This window comes from Schistocerca gregaria, chromosome 8, assembly GCF_023897955.1.
Source record: "Schistocerca gregaria isolate iqSchGreg1 chromosome 8, iqSchGreg1.2, whole genome shotgun sequence".
Classification (NCBI taxonomy): Eukaryota; Metazoa; Arthropoda; class Insecta; order Orthoptera; family Acrididae; genus Schistocerca; species Schistocerca gregaria.
The window spans coordinates 96,181,139-96,197,729 of NC_064927.1; the positions used below are offsets into that span (position 1 = coordinate 96,181,139).

The 16,591-nt window shown below is 51.9% G+C and overlaps 9 non-coding genes across 9 annotated transcripts; all 9 read left to right on the plus strand.

Moving 5' to 3' along the window:
• The first annotated feature begins 807 nt into the window (after nt 1-807).
• Nucleotides 808-879, plus strand: Trnag-ccc (transfer RNA glycine (anticodon CCC)). The gene has a single exon. It is a non-coding gene; the product is annotated as a tRNA-Gly (tRNA).
• A 1,688-nt stretch (nt 880-2,567) lies between these two features.
• On the plus strand, nt 2,568-2,639 carry Trnag-ccc (transfer RNA glycine (anticodon CCC)). The gene has a single exon. It is a non-coding gene; the product is annotated as a tRNA-Gly (tRNA).
• Nucleotides 2,640-4,326: 1,687 nt separating this feature from the next.
• On the plus strand, nt 4,327-4,398 carry Trnag-ccc (transfer RNA glycine (anticodon CCC)). The gene has a single exon. It is a non-coding gene; the product is annotated as a tRNA-Gly (tRNA).
• A 1,688-nt stretch (nt 4,399-6,086) lies between these two features.
• Nucleotides 6,087-6,158, plus strand: Trnag-ccc (transfer RNA glycine (anticodon CCC)). The gene has a single exon. It is a non-coding gene; the product is annotated as a tRNA-Gly (tRNA).
• Nucleotides 6,159-7,846: 1,688 nt separating this feature from the next.
• Trnag-ccc (transfer RNA glycine (anticodon CCC)) lies at nt 7,847-7,918 on the plus strand. Its single transcript has one exon. It is a non-coding gene; the product is annotated as a tRNA-Gly (tRNA).
• Nucleotides 7,919-9,606: 1,688 nt separating this feature from the next.
• Nucleotides 9,607-9,678, plus strand: Trnag-ccc (transfer RNA glycine (anticodon CCC)). Its single transcript has one exon. It is a non-coding gene; the product is annotated as a tRNA-Gly (tRNA).
• A 1,688-nt stretch (nt 9,679-11,366) lies between these two features.
• Trnag-ccc (transfer RNA glycine (anticodon CCC)) lies at nt 11,367-11,438 on the plus strand. Its single transcript has one exon. It is a non-coding gene; the product is annotated as a tRNA-Gly (tRNA).
• A 1,688-nt stretch (nt 11,439-13,126) lies between these two features.
• Nucleotides 13,127-13,198, plus strand: Trnag-ccc (transfer RNA glycine (anticodon CCC)). Its single transcript has one exon. It is a non-coding gene; the product is annotated as a tRNA-Gly (tRNA).
• A 1,688-nt stretch (nt 13,199-14,886) lies between these two features.
• On the plus strand, nt 14,887-14,958 carry Trnag-ccc (transfer RNA glycine (anticodon CCC)). Its single transcript has one exon. It is a non-coding gene; the product is annotated as a tRNA-Gly (tRNA).
• The last annotated feature ends 1,633 nt before the right edge of the window (nt 14,959-16,591 follow it).

Sequence of the window (16,591 nt, forward strand, 5' to 3'; positions counted from 1 at the left end):
CGCCAATCACGTGAGCATGTATCTCTTTTCCTTGACTTTCTCTCACCTTATACTTGGAACCCAGAGCAGCAACACCACGAAGACGAAAAACGGCCCTGAGAAGATTTCTCATCTCAGCCTGGAAAATTGACGTTCCGCTACCAGTAATCGAACCCTGGCCTCCTGTGTGAAAGCCAGGTATCCTAGCCACTAGACCATACCGGACATACCTCAAGTATCAGCTACGTGTGAATGGGTCCAGAAATATTTCTCCTCCACGAACTTTACGGCCGAATCTGGCGACAACGCTGAACTCTGTCCGCCACCACGATCCCGCTTACTCACTCCCAAAGCGCCCAAGACATACTACACAAACATCGCTTTCAGTCTCAAGTGTAAGTAGCAAAACTATAATTAGTAATAACTGGAAACAAACACTCTCACGTTGACGCAAAGGAGCCTGGGTGGTAATAAACTGTAAACACGGCTTTACCTCGCAAAAGCTATGCTGTGCGTTTCACTGTCGTGGAGAGAAAATGAGATGGCTGGGGTGAGGGTCGAACGTACGCCCTTGAGAAGACGTCACGCGCTGCCCACTGCGACAGGGAAGCACACAGGAATTCTTTTCCCACCATGCCGAACACGACAGGGTGGACTTCTCAGCGGAAGTCAGTCCTGCGTCTAGTTACAGTGCATCGCCCTGGAAGCGGCGTGGACCCGCGTTCGGATGCGCGGGCGGGCAGGGCGCCTGCAGCAGGGTCGCTTCGGCCTCTGGTGGCAGCAGGGGCGGCAACGCATCGCGACACAGGATGCGTGCAGCGGAATGCAGCGGTGGTGGTGTAACGGTCAGCATGGTTGCTTCCCAAGCAGTTGATCCGGGTTCGATTCCCGGCCACCGCAAGAGGGCTGTCGTTTTTGCGTAGCGCAATAGTGTGTGTTCAACACCATGCGATCCTCGAAATTGCCAAGTGTCGCTGCACAAGTAGTATCTGCTCGTCTCTCGCCTCGTTGCAGCTAAGTGGGCGGCCCCTTCATCGTGTGTCGACTTGGCCCGACTTTGCTCGACTGCCGCTCGCTGCCGCTCGGCGGTAGGGCCAATATGACAGAAGCAGTACGACAATCGGCTGCGAGAAACACGCTAATCAAGACTACCTTTCCTTTCCAATTCGAAAAGCTAAATTTTCATTTACAAATTTCGGAATTCTCACTGCTCCCCTACAGTGTTATCTACGATATTTGAGAAATTATCTGTGGATTCGTACGGTTCTGTTACTGCCAAAGTCGTTCCTGCACTTTACGTTCGCTCTTTTTGCAAAGAACCTCTTTAAATTTTGAATCCTATGTTCGTTAACGTAATTTAAATTGCTGTGGGAGGCATCATAGCACATCAACACTGTAACACAAAAGGGGGAGAGTGGGGGTGAAAGGGGAAAGGTCCAAGAGCACGCAGAGATCCCGCCTATCACCCATGTAATCACTAACCACGCCCACCTCTGCTTAACTTCATTAATCGAAAGGGAGCCGGCCGTTGGCGACCCCTGAGCGAAACGTTCAGACTTGTAGCTCGATGTGCAGATCATTTGGAATCTACGTGGCAGAGTCTCGCGGGAGACTGCATTTCCTATTAGCGGAGAAAGTGGGATGGCCTGTGGAGGGATCGAACCCATGACCTTCTCGTTACCAGCACGACGCTATACCCCACAGGGCTAACGAGCCACGCAACACTGTCGCATCAGCAGTCCAAAACCGCAAAATCATCTCCTCTTCCTTAAAAACGGCCCCGCCAATCACGTGAGCATGTATCTCTTTTCCTTGACTTTCTCTCACCTTATACTTGGAACCCAGAGCAGCAACACCACGAAGACGAAAAACGGCCCTGAGAAGATTTCTCATCTCAGCCTGGAAAATTGACGTTCCGCTACCAGTAATCGAACCCTGGCCTCCTGTGTGAAAGCCAGGTATCCTAGCCACTAGACCATACCGGACATACCTCAAGTATCAGCTACATGTGAATGGGTCCAGAAATATTTCTCCTCCACGAACTTTACGGCCGAATCTGGCGACAACGCTGAACTCTGTCCGCCACCACGATCCCGCTTACTCACTCCCAAAGCGCCCAAGACATACTACACAAACATCGCTTTCAGTCTCAAGTGTAAGTAGCAAAACTATAATTAGTAATAACTGGAAACAAACACTCTCACGTTGACGCAAAGGAGCCTGGGTGGTAATAAACTGTAAACACGGCTTTACCTCGCAAAAGCTATGCTGTGCGTTTCACTGTCGTGGAGAGAAAATGAGATGGCTGGGGTGAGGGTCGAACGTACGCCCTTGAGAAGACGTCACGCGCTGCCCACTGCGACAGGGAAGCACACAGGAATTCTTTTCCCACCATGCCGAACACGACAGGGTGGACTTCTCAGCGGAAGTCAGTCCTGCGTCTAGTTACAGTGCATCGCCCTGGAAGCGGCGTGGACCCGCGTTCGGATGCGCGGGCGGGCAGGGCGCCTGCAGCAGGGTCGCTTCGGCCTCTGGTGGCAGCAGGGGCGGCAACGCATCGCGACACAGGATGCGTGCAGCGGAATGCAGCGGTGGTGGTGTAACGGTCAGCATGGTTGCTTCCCAAGCAGTTGATCCGGGTTCGATTCCCGGCCACCGCAAGAGGGCTGTCGTTTTTGCGTAGCGCAATAGTGTGTGTTCAACACCATGCGATCCTCGAAATTGCCAAGTGTCGCTGCACAAGTAGTATCTGCTCGTCTCTCGCCTCGTTGCAGCTAAGTGGGCGGCCCCTTCATCGTGTGTCGACTTGGCCCGACTTTGCTCGACTGCCGCTCGCTGCCGCTCGGCGGTAGGGCCAATATGACAGAAGCAGTACGACAATCGGCTGCGAGAAACACGCTAATCAAGACTACCTTTCCTTTCCAATTCGAAAAGCTAAATTTTCATTTACAAATTTCGGAATTCTCACTGCTCCCCTACAGTGTTATCTACGATATTTGAGAAATTATCTGTGGATTCGTACGGTTCTGTTACTGCCAAAGTCGTTCCTGCACTTTACGTTCGCTCTTTTTGCAAAGAACCTCTTTAAATTTTGGATCCTATGTTCGTTAACGTAATTTAAATTGCTGTGGGAGGCATCATAGCACATCAACACTGTAACACAAAAGGGGAGAGTGGGGGTGAAAGGGGAAAGGTCCAATAGCACGCAGAGATCCCGCCTATCACCCATGTAATCACTAACCACGCCCACCTCTGCTTAACTTCATTAATCGAAAGGGAGCCGGCCGTTGGCGACCCCTGAGCGAAACGTTCAGACTTGTAGCTCGATGTGCAGATCATTTGGAATCTACGTGGCAGAGTCTCGCGGGAGACTGCATTTCCTATTAGCGGAGAAAGTGGGATGGCCTGTGGAGGGATCGAACCCATGACCTTCTCGTTACCAGCACGACGCTATACCCCACAGGGCTAACGAGCCACGCAACACTGTCGCATCAGCAGTCCAAAACCGCAAAATCATCTCCTCTTCCTTAAAAACGGCCCCGCCAATCACGTGAGCATGTATCTCTTTTCCTTGACTTTCTCTCACCTTATACTTGGAACCCAGAGCAGCAACACCACGAAGACGAAAAACGGCCCTGAGAAGATTTCTCATCTCAGCCTGGAAAATTGACGTTCCGCTACCAGTAATCGAACCCTGGCCTCCTGTGTGAAAGCCAGGTATCCTAGCCACTAGACCATACCGGACATACCTCAAGTATCAGCTACGTGTGAATGGGTCCAGAAATATTTCTCCTCCACGAACTTTACGGCCGAATCTGGCGACAACGCTGAACTCTGTCCGCCACCACGATCCCGCTTACTCACTCCCAAAGCGCCCAAGACATACTACACAAACATCGCTTTCAGTCTCAAGTGTAAGTAGCAAAACTATAATTAGTAATAACTGGAAACAAACACTCTCACGTTGACGCAAAGGAGCCTGGGTGGTAATAAACTGTAAACACGGCTTTACCTCGCAAAAGCTATGCTGTGCGTTTCACTGTCGTGGAGAGAAAATGAGATGGCTGGGGTGAGGGTCGAACGTACGCCCTTGAGAAGACGTCACGCGCTGCCCACTGCGACAGGGAAGCACACAGGAATTCTTTTCCCACCATGCCGAACACGACAGGGTGGACTTCTCAGCGGAAGTCAGTCCTGCGTCTAGTTACAGTGCATCGCCCTGGAAGCGGCGTGGACCCGCGTTCGGATGCGCGGGCGGGCAGGGCGCCTGCAGCAGTGTCGCTTCGGCCTCTGGTGGCAGCAGGGGCGGCAACGCATCGCGACACAGGATGCGTGCAGCGGAATGCAGCGGTGGTGGTGTAACGGTCAGCATGGTTGCTTCCCAAGCCGTTGATCCGGGTTCGATTCCCGGCCACCGCAAGAGGGCTGTCGTTTTTGCGTAGCGCAATAGTGTGTGTTCAACACCATGCGATCCTCGAAATTGCCAAGTGTCGCTGCACAAGTAGTATCTGCTCGTCTCTCGCCTCGTTGCAGCTAAGTGGGCGGCCCCTTCATCGTGTGTCGACTTGGCCCGACTTTGCTCGACTGCCGCTCGCTGCCGCTCGGCGGTAGGGCCAATATGACAGAAGCAGTACGACAATCGGCTGCGAGAAACACGCTAATCAAGACTACCTTTCCTTTCCAATTCGAAAAGCTAAATTTTCATTTACAAATTTCGGAATTCTCACTGCTCCCCTACAGTGTTATCTACGATATTTGAGAAATTATCTGTGGATTCGTACGGTTCTGTTACTGCCAAAGTCGTTCCTGCACTTTACGTTCGCTCTTTTTGCAAAGAACCTCTTTAAATTTTGGATCCTATGTTCGTTAACGTAATTTAAATTGCTGTGGGAGGCATCATAGCACATCAACACTGTAACACAAAAGGGGGAGAGTGGGGGTGAAAGGGGAAAGGTCCAATAGCACGCAGCGATCCCGCCTATCACCCATGTAATCACTAACCACGCCCACCTCTGCTTAACTTCATTAATCGAAAGGGAGCCGGCCGTTGGCGACCCCTGAGCGAAACGTTCAGACTTGTAGCTCGATGTGCAGATCATTTGGAATCTACGTGGCAGAGTCTCGCGGGAGACTGCATTTCCTATTAGCGGAGAAAGTGGGATGGCCTGTGGAGGGATCGAACCCATGACCTTCTCGTTACCAGCACGACGCTATACCCCACAGGGCTAACGAGCCACGCAACACTGTCGCATCAGCAGTCCAAAACCGCAAAATCATCTCCTCTTCCTTAAAAACGGCCCCGCCAATCACGTGAGCATGTATCTCTTTTCCTTGACTTTCTCTCACCTTATACTTGGAACCCAGAGCAGCAACACCACGAAGACGAAAAACGGCCCTGAGAAGATTTCTCATCTCAGCCTGGAAAATTGACGTTCCGCTACCAGTAATCGAACCCTGGCCTCCTGTGTGAAAGCCAGGTATCCTAGCCACTAGACCATACCGGACATACCTCAAGTATCAGCTACGTGTGAATGGGTCCAGAAATATTTCTCCTCCACGAACTTTACGGCCGAATCTGGCGACAACGCTGAACTCTGTCCGCCACCACGATCCCGCTTACTCACTCCCAAAGCGCCCAAGACATACTACACAAACATCGCTTTCAGTCTCAAGTGTAAGTAGCAAAACTATAATTAGTAATAACTGGAAACAAACACTCTCACGTTGACGCAAAGGAGCCTGGGTGGTAATAAACTGTAAACACGGCTTTACCTCGCAAAAGCTATGCTGTGCGTTTCACTGTCGTGGAGAGAAAATGAGATGGCTGGGGTGAGGGTCGAACGTACGCCCTTGAGAAGACGTCACGCGCTGCCCACTGCGACAGGGAAGCACACAGGAATTCTTTTCCCACCATGCCGAACACGACAGGGTGGACTTCTCAGCGGAAGTCAGTCCTGCGTCTAGTTACAGTGCATCGCCCTGGAAGCGGCGTGGACCCGCGTTCGGATGCGCGGGCGGGCAGGGCGCCTGCAGCAGGGTCGCTTCGGCCTCTGGTGGCAGCAGGGGCGGCAACGCATCGCGACACAGGATGCGTGCAGCGGAATGCAGCGGTGGTGGTGTAACGGTCAGCATGGTTGCTTCCCAAGCAGTTGATCCGGGTTCGATTCCCGGCCACCGCAAGAGGGCTGTCGTTTTTGCGTAGCGCAATAGTGTGTGTTCAACACCATGCGATCCTCGAAATTGCCAAGTGTCGCTGCACAAGTAGTATCTGCTCGTCTCTCGCCTCGTTGCAGCTAAGTGGGCGGCCCCTTCATCGTGTGTCGACTTGGCCCGACTTTGCTCGACTGCCGCTCGCTGCCGCTCGGCGGTAGGGCCAATATGACAGAAGCAGTACGACAATCGGCTGCGAGAAACACGCTAATCAAGACTACCTTTCCTTTCCAATTCGAAAAGCTAAATTTTCATTTACAAATTTCGGAATTCTCACTGCTCCCCTACAGTGTTATCTACGATATTTGAGAAATTATCTGTGGATTCGTACGGTTCTGTTACTGCCAAAGTCGTTCCTGCACTTTACGTTCGCTCTTTTTGCAAAGAACCTCTTTAAATTTTGGATCCTATGTTCGTTAACGTAATTTAAATTGCTGTGGGAGGCATCATAGCACATCAACACTGTAACACAAAAGGGGGAGAGTGGGGGTGAAAGGGGAAAGGTCCAATAGCACGCAGAGATCCCGCCTATCACCCATGTAATCACTAACCACGCCCACCTCTGCTTAACTTCATTAATCGAAAGGGAGCCGGCCGTTGGCGACCCCTGAGCGAAACGTTCAGACTTGTAGCTCGATGTGCAGATCATTTGGAATCTACGTGGCAGAGTCTCGCGGGAGACTGCATTTCCTATTAGCGGAGAAAGTGGGATGGCCTGTGGAGGGATCGAACCCATGACCTTCTCGTTACCAGCACGACGCTATACCCCACAGGGCTAACGAGCCACGCAACACTGTCGCATCAGCAGTCCAAAACCGCAAAATCATCTCCTCTTCCTTAAAAACGGCCCCGCCAATCACGTGAGCATGTATCTCTTTTCCTTGACTTTCTCTCACCTTATACTTGGAACCCAGAGCAGCAACACCACGAAGACGAAAAACGGCCCTGAGAAGATTTCTCATCTCAGCCTGGAAAATTGATGTTCCGCTACCAGTAATCGAACCCTGGCCTCCTGTGTGAAAGCCAGGTATCCTAGCCACTAGACCATACCGGACATACCTCAAGTATCAGCTACGTGTGAATGGGTCCAGAAATATTTCTCCTCCACGAACTTTACGGCCGAATCTGGCGACAACGCTGAACTCTGTCCGCCACCACGATCCCGCTTACTCACTCCCAAAGCGCCCAAGACATACTACACAAACATCGCTTTCAGTCTCAAGTGTAAGTAGCAAAACTATAATTAGTAATAACTGGAAACAAACACTCTCACGTTGACGCAAAGGAGCCTGGGTGGTAATAAACTGTAAACACGGCTTTACCTCGCAAAAGCTATGCTGTGCGTTTCACTGTCGTGGAGAGAAAATGAGATGGCTGGGGTGAGGGTCGAACGTACGCCCTTGAGAAGACGTCACGCGCTGCCCACTGCGACAGGGAAGCACACAGGAATTCTTTTCCCACCATGCCGAACACGACAGGGTGGACTTCTCAGCGGAAGTCAGTCCTGCGTCTAGTTACAGTGCATCGCCCTGGAAGCGGCGTGGACCCGCGTTCGGATGCGCGGGCGGGCAGGGCGCCTGCAGCAGGGTCGCTTCGGCCTCTGGTGGCAGCAGGGGCGGCAACGCATCGCGACACAGGATGCGTGCAGCGGAATGCAGCGGTGGTGGTGTAACGGTCAGCATGGTTGCTTCCCAAGCAGTTGATCCGGGTTCGATTCCCGGCCACCGCAAGAGGGCTGTCGTTTTTGCGTAGCGCAATAGTGTGTGTTCAACACCATGCGATCCTCGAAATTGCCAAGTGTCGCTGCACAAGTAGTATCTGCTCGTCTCTCGCCTCGTTGCAGCTAAGTGGGCGGCCCCTTCATCGTGTGTCGACTTGGCCCGACTTTGCTCGACTGCCGCTCGCTGCCGCTCGGCGGTAGGGCCAATATGACAGAAGCAGTACGACAATCGGCTGCGAGAAACACGCTAATCAAGACTACCTTTCCTTTCCAATTCGAAAAGCTAAATTTTCATTTACAAATTTCGGAATTCTCACTGCTCCCCTACAGTGTTATCTACGATATTTGAGAAATTATCTGTGGATTCGTACGGTTCTGTTACTGCCAAAGTCGTTCCTGCACTTTACGTTCGCTCTTTTTGCAAAGAACCTCTTTAAATTTTGGATCCTATGTTCGTTAACGTAATTTAAATTGCTGTGGGAGGCATCATAGCACATCAACACTGTAACACAAAAGGGGGAGAGTGGGGGTGAAAGGGGAAAGGTCCAATAGCACGCAGAGATCCCGCCTATCACCCATGTAATCACTAACCACGCCCACCTCTGCTTAACTTCATTAATCGAAAGGGAGCCGGCCGTTGGCGACCCCTGAGCGAAACGTTCAGACTTGTAGCTCGATGTGCAGATCATTTGGAATCTACGTGGCAGAGTCTCGCGGGAGACTGCATTTCCTATTAGCGGAGAAAGTGGGATGGCCTGTGGAGGGATCGAACCCATGACCTTCTCGTTACCAGCACGACGCTATACCCCACAGGGCTAACGAGCCACGCAACACTGTCGCATCAGCAGTCCAAAACCGCAAAATCATCTCCTCTTCCTTAAAAACGGCCCCGCCAATCACGTGAGCATGTATCTCTTTTCCTTGACTTTCTCTCACCTTATACTTGGAACCCAGAGCAGCAACACCACGAAGACGAAAAACGGCCCTGAGAAGATTTCTCATCTCAGCCTGGAAAATTGATGTTCCGCTACCAGTAATCGAACCCTGGCCTCCTGTGTGAAAGCCAGGTATCCTAGCCACTAGACCATACCGGACATACCTCAAGTATCAGCTACGTGTGAATGGGTCCAGAAATATTTCTCCTCCACGAACTTTACGGCCGAATCTGGCGACAACGCTGAACTCTGTCCGCCACCACGATCCCGCTTACTCACTCCCAAAGCGCCCAAGACATACTACACAAACATCGCTTTCAGTCTCAAGTGTAAGTAGCAAAACTATAATTAGTAATAACTGGAAACAAACACTCTCACGTTGACGCAAAGGAGCCTGGGTGGTAATAAACTGTAAACACGGCTTTACCTCGCAAAAGCTATGCTGTGCGTTTCACTGTCGTGGAGAGAAAATGAGATGGCTGGGGTGAGGGTCGAACGTACGCCCTTGAGAAGACGTCACGCGCTGCCCACTGCGACAGGGAAGCACACAGGAATTCTTTTCCCACCATGCCGAACACGACAGGGTGGACTTCTCAGCGGAAGTCAGTCCTGCGTCTAGTTACAGTGCATCGCCCTGGAAGCGGCGTGGACCCGCGTTCGGATGCGCGGGCGGGCAGGGCGCCTGCAGCAGGGTCGCTTCGGCCTCTGGTGGCAGCAGGGGCGGCAACGCATCGCGACACAGGATGCGTGCAGCGGAATGCAGCGGTGGTGGTGTAACGGTCAGCATGGTTGCTTCCCAAGCAGTTGATCCGGGTTCGATTCCCGGCCACCGCAAGAGGGCTGTCGTTTTTGCGTAGCGCAATAGTGTGTGTTCAACACCATGCGATCCTCGAAATTGCCAAGTGTCGCTGCACAAGTAGTATCTGCTCGTCTCTCGCCTCGTTGCAGCTAAGTGGGCGGCCCCTTCATCGTGTGTCGACTTGGCCCGACTTTGCTCGACTGCCGCTCGCTGCCGCTCGGCGGTAGGGCCAATATGACAGAAGCAGTACGACAATCGGCTGCGAGAAACACGCTAATCAAGACTACCTTTCCTTTCCAATTCGAAAAGCTAAATTTTCATTTACAAATTTCGGAATTCTCACTGCTCCCCTACAGTGTTATCTACGATATTTGAGAAATTATCTGTGGATTCGTACGGTTCTGTTACTGCCAAAGTCGTTCCTGCACTTTACGTTCGCTCTTTTTGCAAAGAACCTCTTTAAATTTTGGATCCTATGTTCGTTAACGTAATTTAAATTGCTGTGGGAGGCATCATAGCACATCAACACTGTAACACAAAAGGGGGAGAGTGGGGGTGAAAGGGGAAAGGTCCAATAGCACGCAGAGATCCCGCCTATCACCCATGTAATCACTAACCACGCCCACCTCTGCTTAACTTCATTAATCGAAAGGGAGCCGGCCGTTGGCGACCCCTGAGCGAAACGTTCAGACTTGTAGCTCGATGTGCAGATCATTTGGAATCTACGTGGCAGAGTCTCGCGGGAGACTGCATTTCCTATTAGCGGAGAAAGTGGGATGGCCTGTGGAGGGATCGAACCCATGACCTTCTCGTTACCAGCACGACGCTATACCCCACAGGGCTAACGAGCCACGCAACACTGTCGCATCAGCAGTCCAAAACCGCAAAATCATCTCCTCTTCCTTAAAAACGGCCCCGCCAATCACGTGAGCATGTATCTCTTTTCCTTGACTTTCTCTCACCTTATACTTGGAACCCAGAGCAGCAACACCACGAAGACGAAAAACGGCCCTGAGAAGATTTCTCATCTCAGCCTGGAAAATTGACGTTCCGCTACCAGTAATCGAACCCTGGCCTCCTGTGTGAAAGCCAGGTATCCTAGCCACTAGACCATACCGGACATACCTCAAGTATCAGCTACGTGTGAATGGGTCCAGAAATATTTCTCCTCCACGAACTTTACGGCCGAATCTGGCGACAACGCTGAACTCTGTCCGCCACCACGATCCCGCTTACTCACTCCCAAAGCGCCCAAGACATACTACACAAACATCGCTTTCAGTCTCAAGTGTAAGTAGCAAAACTATAATTAGTAATAACTGGAAACAAACACTCTCACGTTGACGCAAAGGAGCCTGGGTGGTAATAAACTGTAAACACGGCTTTACCTCGCAAAAGCTATGCTGTGCGTTTCACTGTCGTGGAGAGAAAATGAGATGGCTGGGGTGAGGGTCGAACGTACGCCCTTGAGAAGACGTCACGCGCTGCCCACTGCGACAGGGAAGCACACAGGAATTCTTTTCCCACCATGCCGAACACGACAGGGTGGACTTCTCAGCGGAAGTCAGTCCTGCGTCTAGTTACAGTGCATCGCCCTGGAAGCGGCGTGGACCCGCGTTCGGATGCGCGGGCGGGCAGGGCGCCTGCAGCAGGGTCGCTTCGGCCTCTGGTGGCAGCAGGGGCGGCAACGCATCGCGACACAGGATGCGTGCAGCGGAATGCAGCGGTGGTGGTGTAACGGTCAGCATGGTTGCTTCCCAAGCAGTTGATCCGGGTTCGATTCCCGGCCACCGCAAGAGGGCTGTCGTTTTTGCGTAGCGCAATAGTGTGTGTTCAACACCATGCGATCCTCGAAATTGCCAAGTGTCGCTGCACAAGTAGTATCTGCTCGTCTCTCGCCTCGTTGCAGCTAAGTGGGCGGCCCCTTCATCGTGTGTCGACTTGGCCCGACTTTGCTCGACTGCCGCTCGCTGCCGCTCGGCGGTAGGGCCAATATGACAGAAGCAGTACGACAATCGGCTGCGAGAAACACGCTAATCAAGACTACCTTTCCTTTCCAATTCGAAAAGCTAAATTTTCATTTACAAATTTCGGAATTCTCACTGCTCCCCTACAGTGTTATCTACGATATTTGAGAAATTATCTGTGGATTCGTACGGTTCTGTTACTGCCAAAGTCGTTCCTGCACTTTACGTTCGCTCTTTTTGCAAAGAACCTCTTTAAATTTTGGATCCTATGTTCGTTAACGTAATTTAAATTGCTGTGGGAGGCATCATAGCACATCAACACTGTAACACAAAAGGGGGAGAGTGGGGGTGAAAGGGGAAAGGTCCAATAGCACGCAGAGATCCCGCCTATCACCCATGTAATCACTAACCACGCCCACCTCTGCTTAACTTCATTAATCGAAAGGGAGCCGGCCGTTGGCGACCCCTGAGCGAAACGTTCAGACTTGTAGCTCGATGTGCAGATCATTTGGAATCTACGTGGCAGAGTCTCGCGGGAGACTGCATTTCCTATTAGCGGAGAAAGTGGGATGGCCTGTGGAGGGATCGAACCCATGACCTTCTCGTTACCAGCACGACGCTATACCCCACAGGGCTAACGAGCCACGCAACACTGTCGCATCAGCAGTCCAAAACCGCAAAATCATCTCCTCTTCCTTAAAAACGGCCCCGCCAATCACGTGAGCATGTATCTCTTTTCCTTGACTTTCTCTCACCTTATACTTGGAACCCAGAGCAGCAACACCACGAAGACGAAAAACGGCCCTGAGAAGATTTCTCATCTCAGCCTGGAAAATTGACGTTCCGCTACCAGTAATCGAACCCTGGCCTCCTGTGTGAAAGCCAGGTATCCTAGCCACTAGACCATACCGGACATACCTCAAGTATCAGCTACGTGTGAATGGGTCCAGAAATATTTCTCCTCCACGAACTTTACGGCCGAATCTGGCGACAACGCTGAACTCTGTCCGCCACCACGATCCCGCTTACTCACTCCCAAAGCGCCCAAGACATACTACACAAACATCGCTTTCAGTCTCAAGTGTAAGTAGCAAAACTATAATTAGTAATAACTGGAAACAAACACTCTCACGTTGACGCAAAGGAGCCTGGGTGGTAATAAACTGTAAACACGGCTTTACCTCGCAAAAGCTATGCTGTGCGTTTCACTGTCGTGGAGAGAAAATGAGATGGCTGGGGTGAGGGTCGAACGTACGCCCTTGAGAAGACGTCACGCGCTGCCCACTGCGACAGGGAAGCACACAGGAATTCTTTTCCCACCATGCCGAACACGACAGGGTGGACTTCTCAGCGGAAGTCAGTCCTGCGTCTAGTTACAGTGCATCGCCCTGGAAGCGGCGTGGACCCGCGTTCGGATGCGCGGGCGGGCAGGGCGCCTGCAGCAGGGTCGCTTCGGCCTCTGGTGGCAGCAGGGGCGGCAACGCATCGCGACACAGGATGCGTGCAGCGGAATGCAGCGGTGGTGGTGTAACGGTCAGCATGGTTGCTTCCCAAGCAGTTGATCCGGGTTCGATTCCCGGCCACCGCAAGAGGGCTGTCGTTTTTGCGTAGCGCAATAGTGTGTGTTCAACACCATGCGATCCTCGAAATTGCCAAGTGTCGCTGCACAAGTAGTATCTGCTCGTCTCTCGCCTCGTTGCAGCTAAGTGGGCGGCCCCTTCATCGTGTGTCGACTTGGCCCGACTTTGCTCGACTGCCGCTCGCTGCCGCTCGGCGGTAGGGCCAATATGACAGAAGCAGTACGACAATCGGCTGCGAGAAACACGCTAATCAAGACTACCTTTCCTTTCCAATTCGAAAAGCTAAATTTTCATTTACAAATTTCGGAATTCTCACTGCTCCCCTACAGTGTTATCTACGATATTTGAGAAATTATCTGTGGATTCGTACGGTTCTGTTACTGCCAAAGTCGTTCCTGCACTTTACGTTCGCTCTTTTTGCAAAGAACCTCTTTAAATTTTGGATCCTATGTTCGTTAACGTAATTTAAATTGCTGTGGGAGGCATCATAGCACATCAACACTGTAACACAAAAGGGGGAGAGTGGGGGTGAAAGGGGAAAGGTCCAATAGCACGCAGAGATCCCGCCTATCACCCATGTAATCACTAACCACGCCCACCTCTGCTTAACTTCATTAATCGAAAGGGAGCCGGCCGTTGGCAACCCCTGAGCGAAACGTTCAGACTTGTAGCTCGATGTGCAGATCATTTGGAATCTACGTGGCAGAGTCTCGCGGGAGACTGCATTTCCTATTAGCGGAGAAAGTGGGATGGCCTGTGGAGGGATCGAACCCATGACCTTCTCGTTACCAGCACGACGCTATACCCCACAGGGCTAACGAGCCACGCAACACTGTCGCATCAGCAGTCCAAAACCGCAAAATCATCTCCTCTTCCTTAAAAACGGCCCCGCCAATCACGTGAGCATGTATCTCTTTTCCTTGACTTTCTCTCACCTTATACTTGGAACCCAGAGCAGCAAAACCACGAAGACGAAAAACGGCCCTGAGAAGATTTCTCATCTCAGCCTGGAAAATTGACGTTCCGCTACCAGTAATCGAACCCTGGCCTCCTGTGTGAAAGCCAGGTATCCTAGCCACTAGACCATACCGGACATACCTCAAGTATCAGCTACGTGTGAATGGGTCCAGAAATATTTCTCCTCCACGAACTTTACGGCCGAATCTGGCGACAACGCTGAACTCTGTCCGCCACCACGATCCCGCTTACTCACTCCCAAAGCGCCCAAGACATACTACACAAACATCGCTTTCAGTCTCAAGTGTAAGTAGCAAAACTATAATTAGTAATAACTGGAAACAAACACTCTCACGTTGACGCAAAGGAGCCTGGGTGGTAATAAACTGTAAACACGGCTTTACCTCGCAAAAGCTATGCTGTGCGTTTCACTGTCGTGGAGAGAAAATGAGATGGCTGGGGTGAGGGTCGAACGTACGCCCTTGAGAAGACGTCACGCGCTGCCCACTGCGACAGGGAAGCACACAGGAATTCTTTTCCCACCATGCCGAACACGACAGGGTGGACTTCTCAGCGGAAGTCAGTCCTGCGTCTAGTTACAGTGCATCGCCCTGGAAGCGGCGTGGACCCGCGTTCGGATGCGCGGGCGGGCAGGGCGCCTGCAGCAGGGTCGCTTCGGCCTCTGGTGGCAGCAGGGGCGGCAACGCATCGCGACACAGGATGCGTGCAGCGGAATGCAGCGGTGGTGGTGTAACGGTCAGCATGGTTGCTTCCCAAGCAGTTGATCCGGGTTCGATTCCCGGCCACCGCAAGAGGGCTGTCGTTTTTGCGTAGCGCAATAGTGTGTGTTCAACACCATGCGATCCTCGAAATTGCCAAGTGTCGCTGCACAAGTAGTATCTGCTCGTCTCTCGCCTCGTTGCAGCTAAGTGGGCGGCCCCTTCATCGTGTGTCGACTTGGCCCGACTTTGCTCGACTGCCGCTCGCTGCCGCTCGGCGGTAGGGCCAATATGACAGAAGCAGTACGACAATCGGCTGCGAGAAACACGCTAATCAAGACTACCTTTCCTTTCCAATTCGAAAAGCTAAATTTTCATTTACAAATTTCGGAATTCTCACTGCTCCCCTACAGTGTTATCTACGATATTTGAGAAATTATCTGTGGATTCGTACGGTTCTGTTACTGCCAAAGTCGTTCCTGCACTTTACGTTCGCTCTTTTTGCAAAGAACCTCTTTAAATTTTGGATCCTATGTTCGTTAACGTAATTTAAATTGCTGTGGGAGGCATCATAGCACATCAACACTGTAACACAAAAGGGGGAGAGTGGGGGTGAAAGGGGAAAGGTCCAATAGCACGCAGAGATCCCGCCTATCACCCATGTAATCACTAACCACGCCCACCTCTGCTTAACTTCATTAATCGAAAGGGAGCCGGCCGTTGGCGACCCCTGAGCGAAACGTTCAGACTTGTAGCTCGATGTGCAGATCATTTGGAATCTACGTGGCAGAGTCTCGCGGGAGACTGCATTTCCTATTAGCGGAGAAAGTGGGATGGCCTGTGGAGGGATCGAACCCATGACCTTCTCGTTACCAGCACGACGCTATACCCCACAGGGCTAACGAGCCACGCAACACTGTCGCATCAGCAGTCCAAAACCGCAAAATCATCTCCTCTTCCTTAAAAACGGCCCCGCCAATCACGTGAGCATGTATCTCTTTTCCTTGACTTTCTCTCACCTTATACTTGGAACCCAGAGCAGCAAAACCACGAAGACGAAAAACGGCCCTGAGAAGATTTCTCATCTCAGCCTGGAAAATTGACGTTCCGCTACCAGTAATCGAACCCTGGCCTCCTGTGTGAAAGCCAGGTATCCTAGCCACTAGACCATACCGGACATACCTCAAGTATCAGCTACGTGTGAATGGGTCCAGAAATATTTCTCCTCCACGAACTTTACGGCCGAATCTGGCGACAACGCTGAACTCTGTCCGCCACCACGATCCCGCTTACTCACTCCCAAAGCGCCCAAGACATACTACACAAACATCGCTTTCAGTCTCAAGTGTAAGTAGCAAAACTATAATTAGTAATAACTGGAAACAAACACTCTCACGTTGACGCAAAGGAGCCTGGGTGGTAATAAACTGTAAACACGGCTTTACCTCGCAAAAGCTATGCTGTGCGTTTCACTGTCGTGGAGAGAAAATGAGATGGCTGGGGTGAGGGTCGAACGTACGCCCTTGAGAAGACGTCACGCGCTGCCCACTGCGACAGGGAAGCACACAGGAATTCTTTTCCCACCATGCCGAACACGACAGGGTGGACTTCTCAGCGGAAGTCAGTCCTGCGTCTAGTTACAGTGCATCGCCCTGGAAGCGGCGTGGACCCGCGTTCGGATGCGCGGGCGGGCAGGGCGCCTGCAGCAGGGTCGCTTCGGCCTCT